The sequence below is a fragment of the Ambystoma mexicanum genome, chromosome 8 (genome assembly GCF_040938575.1).
Source record: "Ambystoma mexicanum isolate Mex_15411 chromosome 8, UKY_AmexF1_1, whole genome shotgun sequence".
NCBI classification, from domain to species: domain Eukaryota; kingdom Metazoa; phylum Chordata; class Amphibia; order Caudata; family Ambystomatidae; genus Ambystoma; species Ambystoma mexicanum.
Window position 1 is genome coordinate 82,647,971 of NC_090929.1, and position 16,063 is coordinate 82,664,033.

At 45.9% G+C, this 16,063-nt stretch overlaps 1 protein-coding gene across 6 annotated transcripts in view; it reads right to left on the minus strand.

The window, feature by feature from the left end:
* Nucleotides 1-16,063, minus strand: part of SURF1 (SURF1 cytochrome c oxidase assembly factor) — a 147,211-nt gene that overhangs the window by 93,725 nt on the left and 37,423 nt on the right. The gene's annotated exons all lie outside the window — the stretch shown is intronic.

A 16,063-nucleotide genomic window follows, 5' to 3' on the forward strand; every position in this document is an offset into this window, starting at 1 on the left:
CCCACAGGCCAGTGAGTGCATGTGTTATGAGTTCCAAGGGCCCAGAGGGAACGAGTAGCTCCCAAGGAAACCAGAACCGTGGAACCTGGACACAGGGGGGGGCGGGGGTTAGGGGAAGCAGGGCGAGAGGAGACACCCTGGACTATATATCTAAGAGACCAGGCACAACCATTGACCAGGGGCTTACTCTTTAAAGAGTGCCCTCGGCCCACTTCCAGACCCACCCATGGAAAGCATAGGTCTGCTGCTTTTGAGGAGTCACCCGAGAAAGTGACTGTCAGGGGTTACTCCTCGTGGAACTTCTGAAGGGACCTTGGCACCCAGGTGAGGCAGGCCACTAATGAATGAGGGGAAGGCAAGTAAAGAAAGGGAAGAATGTGGGGGAGAGGTGAAGTAATCCTCCCTAAAGCTCTTCCTCTGGCCTGTCCATTATATATTGTCCGTGGAGATCTGGGTCCTTTCCCAGTGTTCGGGGTTGCAGTTCACCTTCGTTCCCCGTCCCATGCCCTCACAGAGGTCTGCTAGCAGCTAGCTTCCTTTGCTCACCTTCGGGCATCTCCTGCAGAGGTTTGATGCGTCCTTCCTTGGAATATGCGATGGAAACAAAACACAATCTCCCACAGAGACTTGTAGTAAAAGGGAGAAGAGAAAAGGCAATAACCTAATGGATTGTTAATTACATTCGCGTAAACAAAAGGTGGATTCAGTAAAGACTTTGCGCAATATCGTTTCTTAGGGCCAGTTTCCGCAATCCATTTCGGAGTTGTAAACCTATTGACGTTTGAGACCCCGCACTATTTTGCTGATAAATGTATGGAACCAATCGAAGAGATGCACCCTCATTGGGAAGAGACCAGGAAGCAGCAAGGGGTGTGGGCATGCACAGAAACTCGGGAGGGCCTTAACTCTGGGTGGCACTGAGGGGCTGAGAGGCAGGTGTGCTCACCGGTGCTCTGCAGTTTTGTTTACTTGTGTGCCCCAAGACATGATGGCAACATAAAACCGTGGCATTGTAGTTTACATAGAACATTTCTACATTCTAATCCTAACCCTGGTACACATTTACTACAAGTACCTACCCCACATTGGCAGAGACGTAATTTGGGGATTGCTAGGGGGTCACAGCTGCGACCCCTGGTGTCTCCTCTGCAACCCCTGGACTGGAGCTTGCGTTTAAAAACAAATAAATCGTTTGTTGTTTTCAACAAGAGACCCCAATTGTATTTTTTTTTTTTTAAAGCACAAGCTGGGCATCAGAGAGTTGCAGTGGGCGCCACAGTGTCTGCACTGGAGGGTTCTGGAGCTCATGGTTGCTAAGCAACCACAAGCTCATCCAACGTCCCAGACAAGGCTCCTAGAATTGGGCGCGGTTAGCAGCAATGAGGACTCACAGCAGGATATAGGATAGGTTATTTATCACGCACTTAATACCCAGAGGTTTCTAAGCACGGACCCAGAGATCGAACCTGTGTTGCTCCATGTCTTCTTGCTTCCAAGTCGAGCACGTTGCCCCTGAACTATCCTCCCGAGACAACGGATGGGACAGAAGAGACAAAAACTGCTGAAAAGTACCAAAACAATGGGAATGGATAAAGTGGCAAGCACGAGTGTCTGTGCGGGTGTCCATTTAGGAAAGTAATATGGCACTGCTGCCCAAGTGTCTACACATTTATTAGAAGAGCGAAACTGCCAGCCACCCACCCTGCTTCCACCTCTTAGCGGCGACGAGCAGCAGCCAGCCAGCCATTGAGGTATCTATAATAGGAATGGAGGTGCTCTGCGTTTGTCTTTAGGTAATAATTAACAGTTGCCTGGGAATAAAGTAAGACATTACACCGTCCTGCTTTTCCTTGGGGCCAGTAGTTTTTGAATGGCCTGGCAATTTGTATTTTGACATATTGGGGGATGAGGCATGTTTTACACTCCATATCGCGCAGGTCTGTAAAAAAAGCAGCTTGCAGTCACAGTGAAGAGAATATTGCTTACGATCAGCTTTTTTTCTCATGTTGCAAAGGATTGCATGCTGCCTTAGCCAATCCTGGCATGTTGGTGGCCTGTGTGGTTTATTATATTTGAGCCGTGCGCGTTTCACAGTAGCATACATGCCAACTCTCCCGATTTAGGTGGAAGACTTTTTTTTTTTTTTTTACAGAAAAATGAAAGTTGCTTTTTTACTTTCTCCCTCCGAAAACGTCATTACTCACAATGCAACTCAATGTGAAAATTCACATCGCCGCCTTCTTTCCATAGCAACATCTCCCTCAGGCGAGTTGGCATGTACGCAGCAGATTTTCTTTGGAAGAATCACAAAGTGAACATACTTGGATCCCTTACTGTACACGATCCTCCTCCCCCACCATTTCACAATATGGCGTCACACCATTGTTCGGTGTGAGGGGGCGGGGGGGGGGCGGGTGGTGTGTGTGCGTGTGCGTGCGCGCGCGCGCATGTGTCGGAAAGAGCGCAGTACTAGCATGAAATATATGAGGCGCTGCCAATGGGGTTGTGTGATTAGGCTTCTAACGGGTTTGTTATGAGAGCGACAATATAAGAAAAAGGTTGCGAGCGCTGCCACCAGAGGATGGACAGGGGCATGATAAGGGCGATACACGAGTTACTGAACTATCCCCACTTATACAAGGGGAATGTGCATACACAGCAATTGAGGAGCCCGGCAGGGGCACAAGAGCAGTGTGGAGCACAGCCATGTTCTGGGCACCAATCAGTGAGGGATTCAGGCAGACAGACAGGCACCATCCACCCCCGCAGATCTGGTGAGGAGTGCCTCAGGACACATGGATGGGCACAGTTAATACACACGTGAGTGCAGTGGTCCGAATTGAGGTACAATAACAGTCCGCGCAGCGCAGTGTTTTGGTGGATTGCCATGGCCGTGTTTGGGCCCCTGTTTGTGCTGCAACAGCAGCGCTTACTGGTAATGAGGGTTTGTGATTGAGTTTTACATAGCGCGGTTGTCATGACCGGTTGGCGCTCGGAGGAATGGGTGCTGTGTTCGGCTACTCGTAGCAGAGGGAGCAGTGCAAGAATGTATTTTTCTGGTGTGTTGATGCACGCGAGGGACCCTAGGCTCTGTGTTCAGGGCAAAAGAAACCGTGCTCTTTGAGTCACATGAAATAACTGATACCACGCAGCAAACCCATTAACCAGATGCTGGCATTTATTTAAGTGCTATTTTATGGCTGCAACCACTTTCATATAGTAATCGCTCTTAACTCAAAATGTACATTCGTAACCTAGCAACTGTTCCATAACAAATCTAGAACATTACACAGTTCTGAAGCCTTGACAGCATATAGGAATGAGACAGGGAAAGAGAAAAGCGTTGTTGGGAAAGAGCAGAAGAGTTAGGAGAAATGCATCATAACATCACACATGCCAGAATTTGAAATGTTTTGCCTACCATATTTCTACAATGGTTTATATATTTGAGTGAGTACTTTACTATGGTTTGTGTACTTTTCAAGTTCTCTTTATAAAACAGTTGAAAGCCAAACGTGGGGGTGAGAAGGGTAAGAACGCGAGAGAGCAACTATCAGCAAAGCACATATCTCCTGTTTGGATTCTGTTTTCCTTATAAATAGCTGGGTTTAAAAGGTGGGCACCTTTCATACTTTGCCAGCATAGTTATTGGAAATTCTTCTCAGGTTATTTTTCCAGTGTTGATTACTTTTTTTTTTTTTTTATTTTTTTTAAAGGCAAATACTCATTTGTCTTGTGCACTTTCTTCTAAAGGGAAAGGTCAATTGAACTAAGTTTGCATATATTAATGGGTGGCAGCTTTTGATTTTTGCTGTGGGGGCAGAGATTCCCACAATGAGTGATGCCAGGGCGCTGTACTCATCCCCGCGTCGAAAACAATGCATTTTGCAATAAGAATAGGAAAAAGCCATATGATTTAAACTCTAAGAGCTATCTTATTGTGACATCATATGCTGTAGAATCAATTGTACAGTTAAAAAGAAACATTTATGAGGATATCTACCCACCAACCTCACACGTCCTTTTAAAAAGATATAGCACTACAATGATCAGGTTTACTAGTGTGCTATGATATATCCCTACTGCCTCTAAGCACTGTAATAATAATTGGTAGGTTAATAAGAAAAGTAACCCCCATAGCCAACACATTACCAAATGTTGTGGTATGCACATTCGAGGATGAATAGCTGGTAAAATAGCTTAGTGGATTAGGTACTCACTGTTGGGGTTATGTGGGTTCTCCCTGTCATAGGTTTGAATCCTTAGTATATACAGAAGAGGAGCTCCCACACGTTCAGGAACTTAATGGAGCAGAGAACTATCTGAAAACACAAGAGTGTTCCTGAACGGACTTAGTTGAAAAAATGATTTATGTAGCTATCAGTAGTTAGTCAACTGGTAGTTTGAACAGCAGTTTATAACAGATTGTCAATAGGTATCTCACCAGTCACAGTAACCATAAGGGAATGAAATAGGTACACTAATATGAAAAAATAAACTTTCTTTCGTTTTATTGTTTATGGCAAAAGGTATGCCAATTTGATAAGTACATAATACAACAGAGAACATACATGAACAACACAATTTGTAAAAACAAAAAGCATTGATTTACCAATTACATCAATGAAAATAGGATCATGGAAATTAAATTATACACAAATTAGCAAAAGTAGGGGTACAGCCCCACATTAGGTTATGCATATGCAAACAGCATATGTATATTGCCGAAATAAAGATTAAATGGTGGCAAAGAAAACGGACCAAGGTAAAAAAGAAAAAACTAACCCTGGCTAGCCCTTACTTGTCTAAAGGGTAAAGTTAATAAAAGTAAATGACACAGATCACGTATCAAGCAATGAGAGCTGTGTATAGGGCCTGATTTCAGCTAAAAAAACATCGACATCAATATTATGACAAAAAAAAATATATTGTGTATTTGGCTTAATTTGGACCAATAACACAAGTCGTGCACTAAATAATGAGTGCTGTGTGTGAAACAGTAACATACAGAGTACTATGAGTTGGGCCTAGTTTTTGATTGGGAAGAATAACAACATTAGTAGTGTCACACAAATATTCATTTGCAAAATGGAAATGTACACTTATTATTTAGTTTGACAAAAACCTACATAGTAGTTTACAAAAGCTGCCATGAATTATGACACAGGCTGAAAGGGGTGTACAACGCCTACCGCTATTGAGCGTGTAGGGCCACAGTGACAAGAAGCACGGACGCACAGGACCTGCCGTTATCACACGTGGTGAGTTGGCGTTTCGGTGGTATATAGGTAGATTGAAACCACCTTCATGAGGTACAAGGATCTTGACAATCAGCTTTTAATCACGCAGTAGCAAAAGTGGTGTCCCTGAAATGACAATTGCAGGGAATACTTAGAGCTCACAGGTTTTACTACAAATGGGAGATACAGCAAGAAACATGCCATTGGATGGTGAACGCATCAGGCCTCAGTCCCCCAACACCTGGCAGGCAGTGGACCCCATTGGTAAGTAAAAAAATGTGAATATGAAAATATTAAAAATATATAGAAGAACCGCAACGAGGGACCGCAACGTGGCTGAAAGCACAGACACGAGCTATTTAGGGAAACTATTATTTAGGAAAGACGTCACATTAATGGAACATGTCGTGTACCAAAACGGGTGCAGCATTAAACTTACTGCTAGGGTCTCCTCCATAAACGTGCATCCAAGGGAATACAGCACGGAGCTTGCTACTGGAGCCACCTACCAGTGTCAGCTGTTTGCCGGCAGCCACGTTGCGGTCCCTCGTACTTTGCTGAACTATGTTTTGATGCAAACAACAGGCGCTGATCTTTTGAGTTCCTTTGCACCTCATATGTGCCACGTGCCTCTCCTTGATAAAATCGGTGAGTTTTTACACTCTTAGCATGATTAGTGTACGGTTTTCAAATTGTGCCGTTTCTTGCTTTCAAATAGCCACTATACCCCTTTTTTCCCTTTCTTTCCCAATTTAGCTTTCCATTGAGAAGCATCTCCCCTTGGTATGTCATTGCAATGCACTGCAGCATGACATTCCCCTTTTGGCAAGCACATTATGTACCATTTACGGTACACCGTGGTATGATATGTCCTCCATGTTTACCCTCTGCACTGTATATCCTTATGCATCACTGCATACTTTCTTCTCTATAAAAATATAAATGTTTTTAATTTCTTCACATCAACAGGGTTCTTCTATATATTTTAATATTTTCATATTCACATTTTCTTACTTACCAATGGGGTCCACTGCCTGCCAGGTGTTGGGGGACTGAGGCCTGATGCGTTCACCATCCAATGGCATGTTTCTTGCTGTATCTCCCATTTGTAGTAAAACCGCTCAATAGCGGTAGGCGTTGTACACCCCTTTCAGCCTGTGTCATAATTCATGCCAGCTTTTGTAAACTACTATGTAGGTTTTTGTCAAACTAAATAATAAGTGTACATTTCCATTTTGCAAATGAATATTTGTGTGACACTACTAAAGTTGTTATTCTTCCCAATCGAAACCTAGGCCCAACTCATAGTACTCTGTATGTTACTGTTTCACACACAGCACTCATTATTTAGTGCACGACTTGTGTTATATTGGTCCAAATTAAGCCAAATACACAATATATTTTTTTGTCATAATATTGATGTCGATTTTTTTTAGCCGAAATCAGGCCCTATACACAGCTCTGACTGCTTGATATATGATCTGTGTCATTTACTTTGATTAACTTTACCCCTTAGACAAGTAAGGGCTAGCCAGGGTTAGTTTTTTCTTTTTTTTACCTTGGTCCATTTTCTTTGCCACCATTTAATCTTTTTTTCGGCAATATACATATGCTGTTTGCATATGCATAACCTAATGTGGGACTGTACCCCTACTTTTTCTAATTTTTGTACGATTTCATTTCCATGATCCTATTTTCATTGATGTAATTGGTAAATCAATGCTTTTTGTTTTTACAAATTGTGTTGTTCATGTATGTTCTCTGTTGTATTATGTACTTATCAAATTGGCATACCTTTGCCATAAACAATAAAACGAAAGAAAGTTTATTTTTTCATATTAGTGTACCTATTTCATTCCCTTATGGTTACTGTGACTGGTGAGATACCTATTGACAATCTGTTATAAACTGCTGTTCAAGCTACCAGTTGACTAACTACTGATAGCTACATAAATAATGTTTTCAACTAAGTCCGTTCAGGAACACTCTTGTGTTTTCAGATAGGTTTGAATCCTAGCAAGGTCTACTCACCCATATATGCCACTGACCATAGATTGATATATTTTATTTGTATCGCGCTCATACACAAGTGTTTGAGAGCGCAACAAGGCAGGGGAGGGGGAACATGGGAGAACAAAAACAATATAAGATAGCTCAGACATGTATGGTTAATGATAATGATGTGTTATTTATTTAGCGCCATTATCCAAAGCGCTTTACAGAGCATATATTTACATACAATATCACCCAACCGAAACTGGTACTCATTTATCGAACTCAGAAGGATGAAAGTCTGAGCTGGCCTTGCCGGTATTTGAACCTGCCACCTGCAGATCGCAGCCGCGAGCGCTGAACCCACTGAGCTATCTTACCGGTAAAATAAAATACAAGGTCAGCGGCATATAGGAGTACAATGTTGTGGTGTCAGCATCTTGGTCTGCTTGATGATGAACCACGTGTCTATTCCTTTTCAGTTTGTGTATGACATTTTGATTTAAAATGCGACAACCTTGACCTTAATATTTTCTTGATGGCATTGCTTTTTCAAAATTCCCCACCAAATCCAGGGAAATTACAGATAGTCAAAATTTGCTGTCGCTTTTGCTGCATGCTACTTTGCCTCTTTTTTCGTTAGGTGCATTAGTTTACGTGTAATTCTGCACCCTGAACACGCGTTGCCATTTTCCTCTATGACAGGTTTCTGCATCCTGTGGCACAGGACCGGGAGCAGAACGGCCGGAGCACACCACCACAAAAGAAGGCTCAGCTTGTATTGCCTTGTCCTGAACCTTGAGATGACTGTAACTCCAGGCAAGCCAAGGTAAGTACAAATGCTTACATTCACAGTAATTAGGCAACATGGGCCTATACGCACTGATATTAACGCTACATATGGTGATCCAGTCGTGGATGAAATGTGTACCATATTTCCGTCATATCGTAATCATATGTTTCTTAGTGTACTGAGGAACAATACTATGTGATGTCACTTCCTGTTTTGTCAAGGGGTGAAAGGTCATGTGCCATCACTTCCTGTGATGTCACCAGAGGTTAGGGGCCGTGTGATGCCAATTCCACTACTCCTGGCATTTTGGTGAAATGACGTCCCTTGCTCATTGGGTAAAGTGGATGAAATCAAATACAATAAAAGATACACCAGCCAAGGTCACAAGCAAAGCTAGTTGCTGCGTCTACCAAATATTATGCTCAATACCGTTACCGATTACCTTCACTGTGGCATTGTTTTAGCTACAACATGGTGCTAAAGCACCAGAACATGCGTCAAAACCAAAAACAGGAGGAAGCACGGAGGAAGCTGAAAGGAAGAGCGAAAGAACATGGAATTGAGGAAGACGACAAAGAAGAGAGTAAGAGAAAAGTTGAGACAAAATAGGAAGGGGGTTTAATAGAAAAACGAAAGACAAAGAGGAAGGAGAGGAGAAGAAGGTGGGGCAGAATGAGGGAAAGAGGAAGATGGGTCAGAAAATGGAGAGAGAAAACAGACAAGAAAGGGGCAGAAAGGAAGGAGAAACAGAATCAGAAGGTGAAAGATACAGAGAAGTGAAAGAAAAGATGATTAATAATCGGGTGGAGAGACGGATGAAGGAGAACAATAGACAGAAGAAAGTAGGTACGGGTGACGAGTAGTTAGAACAGGGATGACAGAGACAAGAGAGACAGAAGAAAGATGAAAAAATACAGTTGGAGAGAAAGAGCAAACAGAACAGGAAAGAGTAAAGGAGAGGTTCTAAGTTATTATAATAAACTAAATTACTTCTGGCAATTAACTTCACATTTATTTTCAGATTCTTTTTTTGTTTATGGGTGGCACCACCATTACCTCTCCCCCTACACTACGACCCCCAATGGAACCCCCTTATAGCTCCTAACCCTTAATTACATTTACACACTTACTTCCCGCAAAGTAGTGACAACGAAGTAAATGACCACAAAGTAATTTACTTTGTCAAAACAACACAATACCAGGAGACAATGCGGGGGATAGAGATAAAGGTGAGGAAGAGATGAGAGATAGGAGGAGGGACCACACGCAGAGAGCAAGGTAAGCAATACAACAGAGGAGAGAAGTGGAGTTAAAGAGAGAAAGACATTAGTAGAAGAGGGAGGGAAGAGACAAGACAAAAGAGGGCAGCAGAAGAGAACATTTTGAAACGAAAGGGGAGATACGGAACTAGAGGGAGAAGAAAGGGGAGATACAGAACTAGAGGGAGAAGCAAGGGGTAGACAAACGGGAGAGCGAAAGAGGTCCCAGGTGAGACACGCTAGGTGAGGAGGAAATGTGAATGGAGACGGAACATGGACAGGAGCTTGATGAAGAGAAAGAGAAGGGGATGGAGAGTGAAGGAAAGAGGTGGAGCGGCAAGAAAGGCAAGTGAAGACGGCAAGGATAGACAAGGAGGTAGTAAAAGTAATACATCCAAACCACAAAAAGACCAGATCATGTTGTGCAGGGCGTGGGGACTGCAGGGATGCAGCAATGTGGAAATGCCATCCATGGCGAGCTTTGAGGTGGCCCGGTTGGGACCTATGCTGCCTCCATTCCTCTTAGAATTGAACAATCTGGGACACCGGGCTCCTGGAGCGGATCCCCGTTTCCAACCCCACCACATAAACCCACCTCTCAAATTATTCTAGAGAAGGAGCTGCATTCGACTGTGAGGGACCGGAGGGGGGGTGGGGGTCTGTACATCCGCTCTCTATTTGGTAGAGGAGAGGCACAGAGGACCCCTGCCAAGATTCTCAATAAGGTAGCAATGGACAAGCAATCAAGGCCTAGCTTCTCAGGAAGTGATGCAGGCTGGTTCTTAAGTACAGTGTAGTCCCCAAGCACCCACAAAGGAATGTCCGCACACTGTATCGGTTAAAACACAGTCTTTATATAATTAATATTCAGGTTATATACAATATCACGATAACGCACTTTGTACTCGGTTATCTATAATGGCAAATATACAATTCTATGTGGTACCACAATTACTAATAGATCTCTTTAAAGTGCATCAACTGTACGGTTAAATGGCACACAAATCAAGTCGTAAAGGAAACCAACCATAGAGGTAAGAGGAAAGCAGTTGGTTAAGACAATTGGTAGAATACTGGCCCTACCGAGATACAGTTCTGTGTGGAGATTCCCCCCCCCCCCACCTGGCCAACCTGTAGAATAAAGATACAAGCCCAGTCCATATATTGTTCACCAACGATTCCCCAATAGTTCTGCAACCCCAAAGTTACCTGGCGTTGTAGCGTTCCTCGTCGGGGAATCGACGGCCCTTCTCGAGTGTCCTCCCTTTAAGGCAGGAGTCACGGGTCAAACGTCCGATGGAGAACAGGGTGAGCTACGACGGTGAAGTGGTAGCTTCGTTCCTAGCGGTGCTCGTTGACGAGGAAGCGTAAACATCCTGCAAGGAAGAGGCGTGCAGGGCACCTTGGTGTCGATAGATCTGGACCGTGTTTGAAGAACTGTGGCCCAGCAAGGGCAGTGAGTTGTCGGCGTCTCTGGGGTCTTTGGGTGGCAGGAAACCCAGCGGCGGATTCTCCTCGGCGCGTCGACGGTCAGGCCAGCGGGATAAGACAGCGGCGAGGCGATGAGAGCATCCTTGGATTCGAATGTTCTTAGGCAAACGGGAGCACGGCGGCGACGGTGGTCGTCGACAGTGGCGGACAACAGTCCGGGCACTTCTCCTTGGATTCCGCGGCAGTCTCCGTCTCGGGTCAGCAGCCTGTCAAAGATCTGTCTACCAGGGAGCTTTGGCAAAGATCAGCTGGTGCACGATGGTCCCTCGTAGCTCGGTAAGAGGGCACCTTACCAGGTCCTCTCTGGGTCAGTCCTTGGAGACACAGCAGCTTTCAGATTGTGAATGAGAGCAACAGCAATTCTTCTCGTCCAGCAGGACTTCAAGGTTAAGCTTCAGTTACTCGTTGTAGTGGACTTCAGCTTCTGAACACGACTCCTAGCAGTGAGAGGTCCCCAGATATACTGTTGATCTCCCATTCATTCCGCTGGGTCATACTCAAGCATCCAATCACGGCGAAGGGCATTGCATGCAGGCAAGCAGCCAATCGGGCACGCAGGGCATTCAGGCCATTCACTTCTCTCCAGACACTCACAACAAGATATGTGTATTGGGACAAGTACCAAGCCATTCAACACTCCACACTGCATTCATACCAGTTTCGGGCAGGGCTGTCTTAGTCATTGTGTCAAACACCAGATACTAGACATCCACAACATAGAATGCGTATTCGTCACACACTCCATCCACTCAGGTCCCACCCACAGGCGTGCCCACAACATACGGTCGTTGAGAAGGCTCCAGCCAGTATGGTCAGCACTTCCCCCCCACTACCATGTATGGAACTTCCACCCAACAGCCAGTCAGGGGGAAGGGACAGGGTCAGGGCTTCCCGGGACTTCGGGAAGATCAAGGTAACAGGCGATGGAAGGCAAGAGGCCACGGGGCCATCTTGTCTCCATCAGGAATCTACCGATTCCAATGACAGGGCCTGGGCATCCCAAAATGGAGGACGCTCAGGGCACCAGGTGCCCAAAAACATACACTAGGGGCACAGGGTTGTACCCCCTTCCCATGGGTGCCAGAAGGGTATCCCATAGGTCTGTTCACCAAAACCAAAGGAGAGAGCTGCACCGCCAGGAGTCCCACATGAACTCCTGTGCAGAAAACACGACGGAACACACGATAAAAAGCATTAAAGCACAAGGATACAGAGGCTTCGTCCCTCCGATGCATTTCCAGCATCACAGTCACCCCCCCACTGAGGTTAGGGTGCCTAATCTCCCACGAGATAGACACCCTCATCCAGAAGGTCAACATACCTTCTGGAAAGGCCATCTGCATTATCGTGACTCTTCCCTGGTCTATGCTCTATGATGAAGTCTAGCCCTTGCAGGCTAATGGACTACCTGAGCAGTTTCGGGTTTTCACCCTTCATCTGCATAAGCCCCTTCAGGGGCTTATGGTCGGTTCGGACTTTGAAGGTAGACCTGGTAAGGTAGGGTCAAAAACGCCTAAGGCTCCAAACTATACTAAACATTCCTTTTCAACAGTAGCCCACCTAAGTTCCCTACCCTTAAGTTGTCTACTGATGAATATGATCGGATGTGCTCTTCCTTTGTCATCTAACTGGGACAAGACAGCTCCAATTCCGGTGTCGCAGGCGTCAGTTTGAACGATAAAGGGCTTGCTGTAATCAGGCGCACACAACACGGGTGCCCTACACAGACTTTCTTTCAAGCCATCAAAGGCCCTCTGACAGTCTTCAGTCCAATTAACCTTCCTAGGCTGCTTGGGTGAAGTCAGAGATGTCAGGGGTGCAGCTATGGTTCCATAGTCTGCCATGAAATTGCGATAATACCCAGTGAGACCCAAAAAGGCTCTCACTTGGGTTTGAGTAGTGGGAGTCTCCCAGTCATGTACATCCTGTACTTTACTGGGGGGGGGGGGGGGAGGTTGGATTTGACCCCCTCCTGCCTCTTGACCAAGATACGTGACTTTCCCCTGAGCTATCTGGCACTTGGTGGCCTTGATAGTGAGGTTAGCCCTTTCCAAGGCCTGCAACACACTATTCAGATGAGTCAAATGCTCTTCTCAGGTGGAACTGTAGACGGCGATGTCTTCTAAGTAGGCCACACTAAAGGCCTCCAGCCCACTGAGCGCATGATTGACCAATCTATGGAAGGTGGCAGGGGCATTTTTCAACCCAAAAGGCATGACCCTAAACTGGTAAAGTCCCTATGGTGTTGAGAATGCCATCTTTTCCTTGGCATGGTCCGTCATAGCTATTTGCCAATAGCCCGAGTAAGGTCAAAAGGTGCTCACAAATTTGGCAGCACCTATGGTGTCCACAAGCTCATCAGCCTGGGGCAATGGGTGCGCATCAGTTTTGGTGACGGCATTGACTCCTCGGTAGTCCACACAGAACCTCCAATCCTTGGTACCCACCTGGGAACTTGCCTTGGGGACAAGGACCACAGGACTGGACCAGGGACTGGTTGAGGGTTCAATAACACCCAGATCCAACATCTTGGCGACCTCAGCCTGGATGCGGTTCTTAATTTTATCTGACATTCGGTAGCACCTGCTTTTGACAGGCACACTGTCACCAGTGTCAATCTTGTGCCGACACCACGGTGTAAGGCCTGGTGTCAGTGAAAACAGAGAGGCATACTGCCGGAGCAAAGCCCTGCAGGCTTTCTGCTGCTTTGTCATCAGATCGGGAGAGAGATGTACTCCCTCCACTGAGCCATCCTGAGGGTTGCTATGCAGCAAATCAGGAAGGGGCTCACTCTCATCCTATTCTTGCTCTGAAGCTAGCAAGAGACATGAGACTTCTGCTCACCGGTGGAAAGGCTTGAGCCTGTTAACATGGAATACCTGAGGGGCTACCCCAGAGGCTCCCTTGTCAACCAGATAATTGACCCCGCCCATCTTGGAGATTATCCTGAAGCGTCCAGTCCCTTTATCTGCCAAAGCCAGAGGTGTGGTAGGCTCCATCACGAGGACCTCCTGTCCCAGACTCCTATCCACTTGCGATGCTTTAAGGTCATGCCAGTACTTATTCAATTCCTGGCTGGCCTTGAGATTCACTGTTGCTTGACCCATCATCCGTGTCATCCTCCGTCTGAGGCCTAACACAGTCCCCCACTTGCTTGGCGGGACCTAGAGAGGTGGCCACAAAACCTTGTAAGGCAAGGGGCCCCCTTACGGGATGGCCAAAGAGTAAGGGGCTGAAACCAACACCCTCTTGAGGTACCTCTCTGTAAGCAAACAGCAGGTATGGCAGGAGAAGATCCCACTTCTTCTTTAGGGACTCTTCCAAAGCACCTAGCATGCCCTTGAGAGTTTTATTAAATCTCTCGACCAGACTGTTTATCTGGGGGTGGCAAGAGGTGGAGAACGTATAGGTTACCCAGCACTCTTTGCACATGGTTTTCATGTAACTCGACATGAAGTTGGATCCTCGGTCAGAGACAACCTCCTTAGGGAATCCAACATGGTTGAAAATGCCCAGGAGAGCCCTGGCACCCACCTTGGCAGTAACAGTCCGAAGGGGTATAGCCTCAGGGTACCTGGTGGCATGATCGACCAAGAACAGGATGAACGTGGGAGGGTCAAGGGGACCGACAATGTCGATGCCCACCCTCTCAAACGGTGTGCCAACCACTGGCAATGGTTTCAGTGGGGCAATGACACTGCCTCCAGGCTTGCCAGACAACTGACAAGTTGGGCAGGTCCTCCAGTGGGACTCCACTTCTACTCCCATCCGTGGCCAGTAGAAATGGGCAGAGAGCTTCTGCTTAAGTCTTCTTGGTCCCACGATGACCAGCTAAGGGCACCTCGTGAGCCAACTGCAGCAGGAAGGGCCTGCAAACCTGGGGTACCACCAACCTCTTGAGGGCACCAGGTTCAGGCTTAGTGGGCTCACTAACAAGGAGCTTATCCTCCCAACAAATCCGGCGATGCATTTCCAGCTTCACATCGACATGTAAGGTGGATAATGTTATCGAACGCGCACAGATGCCTGATCAAGGGGTCAATACCGCTCACCTTCTCCTCATTTGGACACTGTCACACTTCTTGGGACTCATTTCCGCATTTGAAACAAAGCAAAGACCACATACTGACTACATAGGGATCACCTCATCTGACATCCCACCCCAAGGTTGAGAGATGTGCACAAGGGGAATAGCAGGTGGCCCCTCAATGCACAGCCGAGACTCAGCCCCTTCACACAACCAAGGCCAGGGGGAACAGAGATCCAACCCTACTATCCCCTCTGGCGGGCACTCATGAACAGGAGTAACAGTCGGAAGATCACTGGCCTAGTTTGGAATTGTAATACTTCATTTGGAAGGAGACCTTTCAAATGGATTAAGCAAGTGTAATTATTGAAACACAACACAATCGCACTCCAATGCTCAAGAGTCCACTGTGAAGAGTACAAAAAACGCCACTCTGGATACAGCACACATCACTTATTGAATTGTCACCAACCCCTTGATTTATAGGTGGGATTACATCAACCGAAAGGTGTTCATTTGATTAGCCTTGTAATGGTGAAAGGCTGATGCAGCCCATAGGGCTAGAACCTATTTCAATAAACAACATTATTACAAAATGTTCTAGACTTGCAAACAGAGGGTAACCTCAGTATAACACACTTGCCAACCAGTTCTAAGAAAACCACCCCCAAACAATGCTCCAAAATTGAGGTGACGCTATGGCATTGAACACAACATCTTGGCCTCCCAGTAAATGAGTCCAACCTGTTCTATATCTCCTCTGACAGCTTCTGGGGAAGGAGCAGGTGAGCTACAGGCGAGTGCATTCAAAATCTGGTCATTTTAGTTTTGAAAAACAATACATAAATTACCATGTAGATTACAAATACCAAACCCCTAAACTCTCAGGTTTCTTCTTAGGAAAAAACGAATTTGCATCCGAGTTTTTAATGATGCAATCTGCGTTGGTTGTTTATTTCTGAAATTATAGCATTTCTAGGTTAATCTTCAACCTCACATATGCTGTTGGCTCTCCCAAACCTCTACATCCATGGTCATTCATGTTAGCAGGCTTTTTTCTGATACCAAGTGCCCCGAATGGAAGCTTGTGTTGTGTCACACTGATCACATCACAGTGGGTCCCGGTGGTATCAGCACAACAATTTAGAAGGCTCCTTGGAACGAAACGAGCATCCTCAATGGGAACTGAATCTGGTCCTTCCCATTCAGCGCCCCCTCACAAGGCGTTAAGGGGAAATGGAACCTATGGATTCCATAAGAA